We start from the raw sequence: 10,601 nt of genomic DNA, 5'->3' as shown, positions 1-10,601 counted from the left end.
TAAAAATAAACCCAAATGAATGCATTGAATTGACGTTTCATCTAATTGTATTTGACTGAGTTTGTTTGGATTCCTGCCACCTATGCAATTTCCAGTAGGGATTCAGTAGGTGGCGCTGTTTCATTAGAATTCCAGTAGATAATGGAATTTCTTTCTCTTCCAAGATTGAGTCAACAGATGGATTGCAGTAGTTATAATTTACTTTGTGAACTTTTTGTTATTTTTCATGCAAGCTCTTGAGATATCTTTCGGCTGGGAGGATGAATTGAATGTCTGTGAACTTTAGAAATCAAGACTGTTCTACTTTGGTCATATTCTTGCCTACCACATTCCTGGGCTAGATTTGGATGGTTAAATCCATCTCCCGGAACCTGGTAAAGGATTTGCAAACTTAGATTTTTATGAGTTGACGAATCTACAAGAACCAATGTTTCAGACCCAATCAAAAATCAGAGACAATAAACATTTAAACTCAGAAGAGTTTTGATTAAGTAACTAAAAAAAAACAGGTTCACTGAATCTCATCAAATTCAGAAGAGACTCAGTGATGTGAATTATGCAGTGAGTATTCCAAACAGGAGAAAGTGTGTCATGTTACCATATTAAAAATGATATTAGGATAATGATGGAAGTTGGGGGTGGGGGAGTATACCTACACTATTGAAGGAAGTAAACAATGAAATAGCTACATTAATGCAATGGTAGAAATAATCTGAAATGGAAAATTCAAAAGTTAACAAAATTGGAAAACTTGGATGTGCTTTAAAGATTATAAAGTCTTATCAGCCAGAAAACTATCAGGGTGACAAATGAAACATAATTCAGAATTATAAATCATTTATGGTAATAGACCAGGAAAACTGATTTTGGCTGTTCATAATATTGACTTGGGGATTCAGTACCTGTAAAAGCATACCTGCATGAATTCAATCCAGACACATTAGCTTAAGTAAGGGCAGAGGATAAGTTCATGATGGACAATGATATTATTGAACTGAATCCAAGTAACTGGAGCTCGCTTGTGTTGATGGTGCCAAAACTGGATGGGTCACAGAGAATTTGGATTGATTATTGTAAAGTTAGCATTGTAATCCCATACCACAACATAAATGAATTGGACAAGTCCACTTTGTTGCCAAAATTGACTTTACAAAGGGATACGAGTACGTTTCTTTCACTGAGGGATCTAAAGAAATGTCAGCTTTTGTAGCAATAGCTGGCTGTATTGGTGCAGAACCATGCATTTGGAATATAAAATGCAAAGCAATGTTTCAATAGTTAGCCAATAGAGTAATTAAAGGACTTGGTAACTGTACTGTTTACATTGATGTTTTCTTTCATTTTAGCCAAACTTTGGAAGAACATTGGACTGAACTGTTTGATCAGCTACAAAAAGCCAATTTGATTATAAATTTGGTGAAGAGTGAATTTGCCAAAGTCACAATGACTTATTGGGGGCTGTGGGTCAAAGCCAAGTAGCACCTTAATAAAAGGAATAAAAGAATAATCCAGACCATCTTCTTATAACGCAAATTCAAATATATTACACACATGGTAGAGGTATAATCCCATTAATTGCAAAACATATCTTCATAAATTGAAAAAAAAAACGCTTTTGCATGGTGTTCACAATATCACTCCTGGTAGAGTACCCAAAAAAACCATTTGTATAGTATTTTTTGCAAGAATTGTGTGCAACAACAAAGTTTCATCCATCACACCTAATACTATGAATATAAAATTCTAAATCCAACCAGAACCAAGCGTTATCCAAGATATAATTTCGGTACAATTCAGTCCAACTCTTAGTAAAAGATGGGTATTTGTTAACACTAAAAAGAGAATATTACAGGTGTATGAGAGCTCACATGTTTTGTAGGTTTACCATTGTGTTGTGAGAGCTTACTTTTATTACAGCTTCTTAAAAGAAAGTATAAGTTTGAAATAATCTTAACATTATAGTGCCCATCACGTGGAACGAGGAAGTTGGTCTCAATATGACTTGTTTGCAGTAGTTGGTAGAACTAGGCAGGTTTAATATCTAATTCATTAATAACAGTAACTCCCCACTTAACATCTTACACATTAGCAATTGCATCCAGAATCACACTTGCAAAACAATTTATTCATAGGATGTGGCCAACATCAGTAAAGCCAGCTTTGAATTGTATTGTTCTCGGGAAGGTTGGAGTGAACCAACTTCTTGAACATAACCTGTGATGATATAGACCATTTCAGTGGGCAGCTGAAATTCAACCATAGTCCTGTGGATCTGGAGGTGCACGTGGGCCAGGCCCAGTTAGAATAGCAGATTCACTTCCCAAAGGGATATTAGCAAACTTCCCTGGGCTATCTGAGGAACAGAGTGCTTGATGGCAAAGACTTCAAACCCAGCCCCAAATTTATAGTCTAGGGGTTGCACAATTACCTGCTCCTCTGTTTGCATTGGAGAATGTGCAATGTACATCAAAGACCTCAAATCCTAACAGCAATATCACCAGTGATATCTCTGCAAAATCCAGAATTTTAATGGTAGGGTAGGCCATCTCATATCGGTGTCCTCTCTCAGGCCAACATCCACAGCATTGGCACTTCCATTACAGACAATTGGTGGTGCTGGGTGGGCCACATTGTCCACATGCCTTCTAAAATAGGTTCTTTACTCTTAGCTTTTTCACAGCAAATGGTGACCAAGACAGCAGAGGAAATGCTTTAATTGTGAACTCAAAGCCTCCCTGAAAAGATGCATGCTCCCCCATGATTCATGGAAATCTCTTAGCCAAGATCACACAAACTTGAGAGGAGGAGTCCATGAAAGCACAAAACAGTTCAAACGCCTCTGAGCAACCCAACTGGAGGTGATGTACAAATGGTGGATGGATTAGACAGAAACTGACCCTCCAACCCATCTCATTAAACCTGAACTGGTCCATCTTTGGAAGCAGGGTGCAGATCCAGCTGTTGGGCTGTTTAGCAACCTTTGGATCCACAGTTCTAGAATGGAAGAAAGCTATCTCAATCCTGAGGGACTTAAAACAATATCCCTAAACCTAACCCCAACCCTATATTGGTTATTGACTTCATGTGGATTCATATAAACCCATGGCTCTTATATTATCCCTCTGTAATTCTGTTTCATATGCCCCCCTTCCCCTACTCCATGAGCAAAACGTCAGGCAATAGACCTTAAACTGTCACAGGTTCCAAGAGGGGGCATCTACATATTCATGTGCAACAAGAAGTCTTGATAACTACCAAAAATCACAATGGCAACCTTGGGTTTCCTTTGAAATTACCAATGATTCATCTGAAATTCTTCCATGTCCCATTGTAGTGAAAGAATTCTCCGGATGGGATGAGATTTGTAATAATCTGAAAAATAATGAGCTGAATAGTTAACGGTGCAGAAAGAGCTACCCAAGTGTTGGCCTTCAGGATCAAACAAGTGCCGAGCTTTGTGTCCTCCGAGGTGAATGCTCTCTTTGTCAGTGATCTTGATGATGTACTTTGCAATGAGAGAACAAAGCACTGCAAGTATAGAAGGAGATAGAGTAACAAAAGTGCACCCACAGAAAAAGGGGCCAGTGGCAGAAAATAAGAAACTAAAGTTTCAGCCTTTGCTCAGTTAGGAATACTTTTCTGTCTTGCGAAGAAAGTTGTGGTTTTAAGATTTACCCCATACACTTGAGCGTATACTCTGGGTTAATGCTCAGTGAGGGTGGGCTGCACTGCTTGGATGTGCTGCTTTCAGATGGATCAGTAAACTAGGCCATTTTTGCCCTCCCAGCTGGATATAAATGATTCCACAATAATATGCAAAAACAGCCAACATTAATCTCTCAACCAATGCCTAAAACAGTTTATCTCCCTGGTACTTTCATGCAGTTTCTGGGAACTGGCTGTGGGTAAATTGGTTTCTATTATTACAACCATGACTACACTTCAAGGAGGACATCTTTGGCTGTCTATAGGAACATCCTGATGTCATGAAAGGTACTACATAAATGCAAGATCTTCCTTAAAAACTGGCCAATATTATTGCAGTAGTTGTTGATGAGAAGATCAAGAGAAGACAGGAGGGCATGTGGAGAATACAGGGACAGTCACAGGACTAAACATGCTTCCTCTTACTAATAGTCCCCATTGCTCCCCGATCCAGTTCCTCTAGCTTTGTGTTCCTATTGTTGTCAAGTGGAGTTTGTTTATTTGTCTTGCATCCAAAAGCAATATTTTATCAGGCACAAGAATCACAAAGTTGTTTCATAGTTATGATGAAGAGAACATAGAATTAATATTATATACATGCACCAACTAAACTCATCATGTTAATTCATTTTTTAGCTTTATTAAATGTAGCAATTATAGTGACATTCAACATTCCCTTAAAATTAGATAATACTAAAGTCATAAAATGTTATAAAAGAATATGATATATCTAGAATGTATTCATCTGTAATTTCATCTTCCCCCTCAATACAATCAAAAATAACAGGCATTTCTATTAAAGGAGACTTGATAGAGCATGACATTTTAGACTTATTCAGAAATTAGGAGAACATGAAATCAAAGTTATACTGATAACGTGGGCATATAATTAGCTCAGGAAGACATGGCAGGGAATAACTCGAAATGGAATTTCTTTTCTCTGACTGGGCAGATGAATGCAGTTGGGGCCCTTATGACATCAGCGTCATAGCTTTTCTTGTATATTCTTTAACTGAACTCGGGTGTAGGGAGTACACGCTCAGCTTTGCAAGTCAACACATTGAATGAAAACCCATGGAATCAGTGATCAGAGGAGATTTGGACACCAGCGGTGGACCCAAGGACTAGCATTGACGTCAAGTGCCAGTGGGATCTACTACAGCAGGAGAAAGATGCTGAGAAATGGCTGTGAGGAAGGGCCTCAGCACATATGAATTCACAAATAAAAAAAATGAATTGAGTAACAATGACGACAGTGGGTGAACAAAGCAAATGAAAATGACAAAGAAGAGATGAACAAAACCTCTTCAAGGCTGTGTTCCCGGAAAAGAAAATTGACAGTAAATTAAACAATGTAAACAGAATACAACAACTACAAAAATGATGTGCAAAATGTTGGGTGAGAAAAGCATTGATTGAAATAAATGTTGAAAAACACAGCTAGCCTGACAGATCCTATGAAAAGGAAGACAACCTCATTTTTTGGACAGTGTTGTTATTCACTATTATAACTGCTACTGAATGCAAAAGCTTCATAGTCAATTAAACATATTTGAGAGAAAAAAATAATTTAAAGCAGTTTGGTCTGAATGTTTACCATGTTTGTCAGCTTCTCCATTGGGACAAACATTTTGGATATGAGCCTGGAAATTGCAGGTTCCACAACCCAAACATGCCACTTCCCATTTTCACTTGCAGGAGGCCCTTGGAAAGGTCTTATATGCCTCTAGGTGTGGAAATCTGTGACAACTTCTGGGAGCCCATCTGCCAGCTGGAATGGTTAAAAGTAGGCATAAGTGTTACAAAATACGTATCAACTAATTAACTGTTCAGCTCAGTGGAATTGTCAATAGATCTATAAAAATCAGTTGCCAATATTGTTAAAGGCAATGGCCAAGAGCACATGTCAAAAAGTGTCAAAAAAAACCTGTCAAAAGAAGCTGCCAGGTTGTCAATGCATTTAAAAGTCCTGTCCTTTAAATCCATGTAAACAAATATCTATAATGTTTAATAAAAAAAAATCAGTGTTTGTTATCTTTCTATGTCCAATTCCACAAACCCATGAATTACCAAATTTGGATCACTGCTTCACGAATGATTTTACAACCAAACATTGTGCACAGTCATGTATCTGCCATTTCACAATTAGATTGACGGCTACAATTCTTTACAGACTCTTTGAGGTGAGGCTATGAATTCCAATGCTTGTGGTTTCAAGGGACTGTCACTTAAATAAAATATTTGTTGGTGCGGTGTCAAACTTTCTGCACTTGAAGTCAGCAAGTCAGCATTCTTTTAAATGAATTAGTGTTTTATTTTAATATGCTCATCTACAAGCAACATTTAGAACTATGTTTTATCTAATTTCTGCATGTATCCATGCTGGACATTGGGTAAGTTGGCATGGTAGGTATAAGGGCTAAAAGTAGTATGTCTATCAAAGGTTAGCATGATTTGACACAAAACACAAATGCTATAAAGGACTTGGGTTGGGTACATAGAATAGTTTGACAAGAATGTTCCGAAGGGTTTTGGAAGGCGTGCATATGGTATGTTTCTTATGAGGGATCCTGGGGGTGTTTCCAATGGCAGATGTTGGTATATAGATTAGAATAGACCTTGGGGGAGACAACAGAGTCACAAAAGCAGATGTTATATAGGATTGAGCTAATAAGTGACAAGTAATATTTGTATTATGTAAGTGCTAGGTGACAACCATCTCCGATCTAAGAGACAATCTAACTACCATCCTTGATATTCAATGGCACTGCCACCACTGAATCCCAGAATAGCAACATCCAGGGAGTTAGCATTGATTAGATACTGAATTGGACCCGCTGCACAAATATTATGTCTACAAGAGAAGGTCAAAGACTAAGATTTCTGCAGCAAGTAACTCATCTGTTGTTATCTCAAGATCTGTCCATCATCTAAAAGGTGCATATCAAGAATATGATGGAATTCCTCAAGTTATGTGAATGTATGTAGCTCCAACAATGTTCAAGAAGCTTGATGTTATCTCGGACAAAACATTCCACTTGACTGGTAACCAATGCATCATCTTCACTGTTTACTCACTTCATCACCAATGCACAGTGGCAGCAGTTTTACCCTGTACAAGATACACTGCAATATCTAGGCCCAACCATGTCCAACTGCTTCATCAATGACCTTCCCTCCATCATAAGGTCAGAAGTGGGGATATTTGCTGATGATTGCACAATGTGCAGCACCATGCACGACTTCTCAGATTCTAAAGCAGTCCATATTGAAATACAACAAAACCTGGACAATATCCAGACTTGGGCTAACAAATGGCAAGTAGCATGTACACCCACACAAATGCCAGGATGACCATCTCCAATAAGAGACAACTTCAACACTGTCTCTTGACATTCAATGATGTTACCATCACTGAACTCTCATTATCAACTGTCTGGGTTTTATTTTTGATCAGAAACTCAACTGGATTCACCAAATAAATGCAGTGGCTACAAGAGCTATTCTGAGCCTAGGAATCCTGCAGGAAGTAATTCACCTCCTGACTTTCCAAAGCCTCTCCACCATCTGCAAGGCACAAATCAGGGTTGTGATGAAATACTCCTCACTTGCCAACCACCTCCAACAATTCTCAAGAAGCTTGTCACATCCAGGACAAAGCAGCTGGCTTGATTGGCACCACATCCACAAGCATCCACTCTCTCCACCTCTGACGATCAGTAGCAGCAGTGTGTGCTATCTATATGCACTGCAGAAATTCACCAAGGATGGTTAGACAGCACTCTCCAAACCCACAACCACTTCTATTGCAAAGAGTACGGGCAGTAGCTACATGGGAACATCACCACCTGCAAGTGCCCCTCCAAGCCATTCATCGTGCTGACTTGGAAATATATCGCTGTTCTATCACTATCAAAGGTCTTGGTCATGCCTCCCTAAGGGCATTGTGGGTCCACCCACAGTATTTGGACTGCAGCAGTTCAAGAATGCAGTTGACCACTATCTTCTCAGGGGCAACTAGGAATGGGCAATAAATGCTAACCCAGCCAGTGACATCCACATCCCATGAGAGAATAATAAAAGAGAGTTCCTCAGTTTGTCCTACGTCTATTTTCAGCTTCTTCAGCAATGGCATTTCCTCCATCATATGATTGGACATGAGGATATTTGTCATTGAATGCACAATGATCAGCACCATTTACAATTCCTCAGACCACGAAGCAATCCATGTGCAATAGCAGTACAATCTTGACATTATTTCTGCGTGGCTTAATAAATGGCAAGTAGCATCTGCAGCAAAACAGAATCCAACCATCACCTCTAGACATTCAATGGCATTACCAATGCTGAAACGTCCACTTTTGATAGCCAGAATGTTACCATTAACCAATAACTGAACTGTAACAATGGTAATAAATACTGTGGTTGCAAGAACAGTTTAGAGGTTGGGAATTCCAAGTGATGAACAGTAACAGTATTAGGAAGGGAGCTCCAGGATTTTGATCCTATGGCAGGAAAGGAATGGGCAAAATCATTCCAAATTAGAATGATGTATGGCATGAAGTGAAACTTGCAGATGATGGTGTTCCCATGTTTTTCCAGATGGTAGAAGTCATGGAAAATGCTTTCAAAGAAGTCTTAGTGAGTTGTCGCAATCTTTCTAGGAGCTGGTACAGACTGCTGCCAAGGTCAGTGATGGTGAAGGGAATGGATGTTAAAAGTAATAGTTGTAGCACCAATCAAGCAGGCTGCTTTGTCCTGTATTGTGTCCAGATTCTTGAGTATTATGGGAGCTGCACTCATGCAGGTAAGTGGGGAATATTCCATCACACCCCTGACTTGTGCATTGTGCTGGACAGGCTCTGGAGAGTCAGGTTAATTGCTAAACAAGATTCAATACTGGCTTAGCATAACTTTCACACTTTTCAATTTTATTCCCTTGAAATAAGGCCAAAGGTTTGGTTGGCTTTTTAATGGTCTTTCTAACTTGTCATTCAATTTTTAATGATTAGCATATGTCTACTTCAAGATTCATTTGTCCCTCTACCCCACTAAGACTTGCAACCTTCAGTACACAGCACCAGGTTATAGTCCAACAGGTTTAGTTGGCATGACTAGCTTTCAGAGCGCAGCTCTTTCATCAGGTAGCTGTGGTACAGGATCATAAGACACAGAACTTATAGCAAAAGATTACAGTGTCATGCAACTGAGATGATCTATTGAACAAACCTAGATTGCTATTAAGTATTTCATCTTTTAGAATGGTTTGCAGGTTTTGGTTCATTAATATGTAAATCCTAGAACTTCTCTTAAGTCACATTCTTGAGATAACTTAAGGTTATATAAAGAAAAGTGACATTTCAGCTCAGACAATACATTAAAGGTGTGAGGTTAGAGTACATACTCACAAAGGACTCACAACAACTTACCAGGACAAAGGACCCGATACCCAGCATGAGCAAAACCAATGTAGTATACAAAATCCCATGCAAGGACTGCACAAAACACCACATAGGACAAACAGGAAGACAGCTAACGATCCACATCCATGAACACCAACTAGCCACGAAACGACACGACCCTTCACAGGAGGCTCCCAAGCACTGAGGATGTCACCTAGACAGGGGACGAAACGTCTGCAACACAAATTCCCAGCTCGGCAAACAGAACCACAACAACGAGCACCCGAGCTACAAATTTTCGCACAAACTTTGAATACTCACAAACTCACGCAGACCCTCTCTCATTCACACACACTCTCTCTCTCTCTCACACACACTTAAGCTCCCCACACTCATACCCACACACACACCCTCCCACAAGCTTACACTCCATCAACACTCACACACACACTCTATCAAGCATGCACACACGCAAACATACACTTTCTCACGCACACTCACACTCACATGCACACATTCACACTCACTCTCATGTATGCATGCAGCCATTCATATAAGTTTATGGGGTGAATTTGCATTTGCAGATATATTCTATTTTGCTCAGAAAGTGCACAATCTGCAGGCAGTCAATCCACGTAACATTTTATAAATTCCTACTTTGGAAATCGAACCAGTCTGACTCAAGATTGAGATACAGACAGACTGCAATCTTACACCTTTAATGCATTGTCTAAGCTGACATATCACTTTTTTTTATAAATCCTTATGTTATCTCAAGAATGTGACTTAAAAGAAGTTCTGGAATTTACATATTAATGAACCAAAACCTGCAACCCATTCTTAAAGAGGAAAGACTTAACAGCAATCTAGGTTTGTTCAATATATCGTTTCAGTTGCATGGTATTGTAATCTTGATCCTGTTCCACAGCTACCTGATGAAGGAGCAGCGCTCCTAAAGCTAGTGCTTACAAATAAACCTGTTGGACTATAGCCTGGTGTTGTGTGATTTTTAACTTGTCCACTCCCATCCAATACCGGCACCTCCACATCATAACCTCCAAGTAATAAGTAACCTCGCTATTCTCTCTTCCAAAATTTATGGCATTATATTTATCTGCGTTGAATATAATTTGCCGATTTCTTTTCATTCATGGGACATTGATGTTGCTGGCTAGCCAGCATTTATTGCCTGTCCATAGTTGCCCTTGAGAAGGTGGTGATGAGCTGTCAACTTGAACTGCTGCAGTCCATGTGCAATAGGTTGACTCACAATGCCCTCAGGAATGCTGAGGGGCTCAGATGGGAATTTTCAGGTTGTGATGTTCCCCATTCTGTAATCTTATTAATGGCCTCCTGTTTTTCTTCAGGAGTTTTCCTCTAATTCCATTTCATCTGCAAAGTTAGAAGTTGTTTTGATTCCTAAAAGACCAATGTGTTTTTGTGAACAACATGTATCTCAGTACTGGTCCTCAAAAATCACCATCTTTAACTTCC

This window comes from Chiloscyllium plagiosum, chromosome 15, assembly GCF_004010195.1.
Source record: "Chiloscyllium plagiosum isolate BGI_BamShark_2017 chromosome 15, ASM401019v2, whole genome shotgun sequence".
Taxonomy (NCBI): Eukaryota; Metazoa; Chordata; class Chondrichthyes; order Orectolobiformes; family Hemiscylliidae; genus Chiloscyllium; species Chiloscyllium plagiosum.
The sequence above is the reverse complement of the archived record's forward strand: the minus strand, read 5'-3'. Positions refer to the sequence as shown.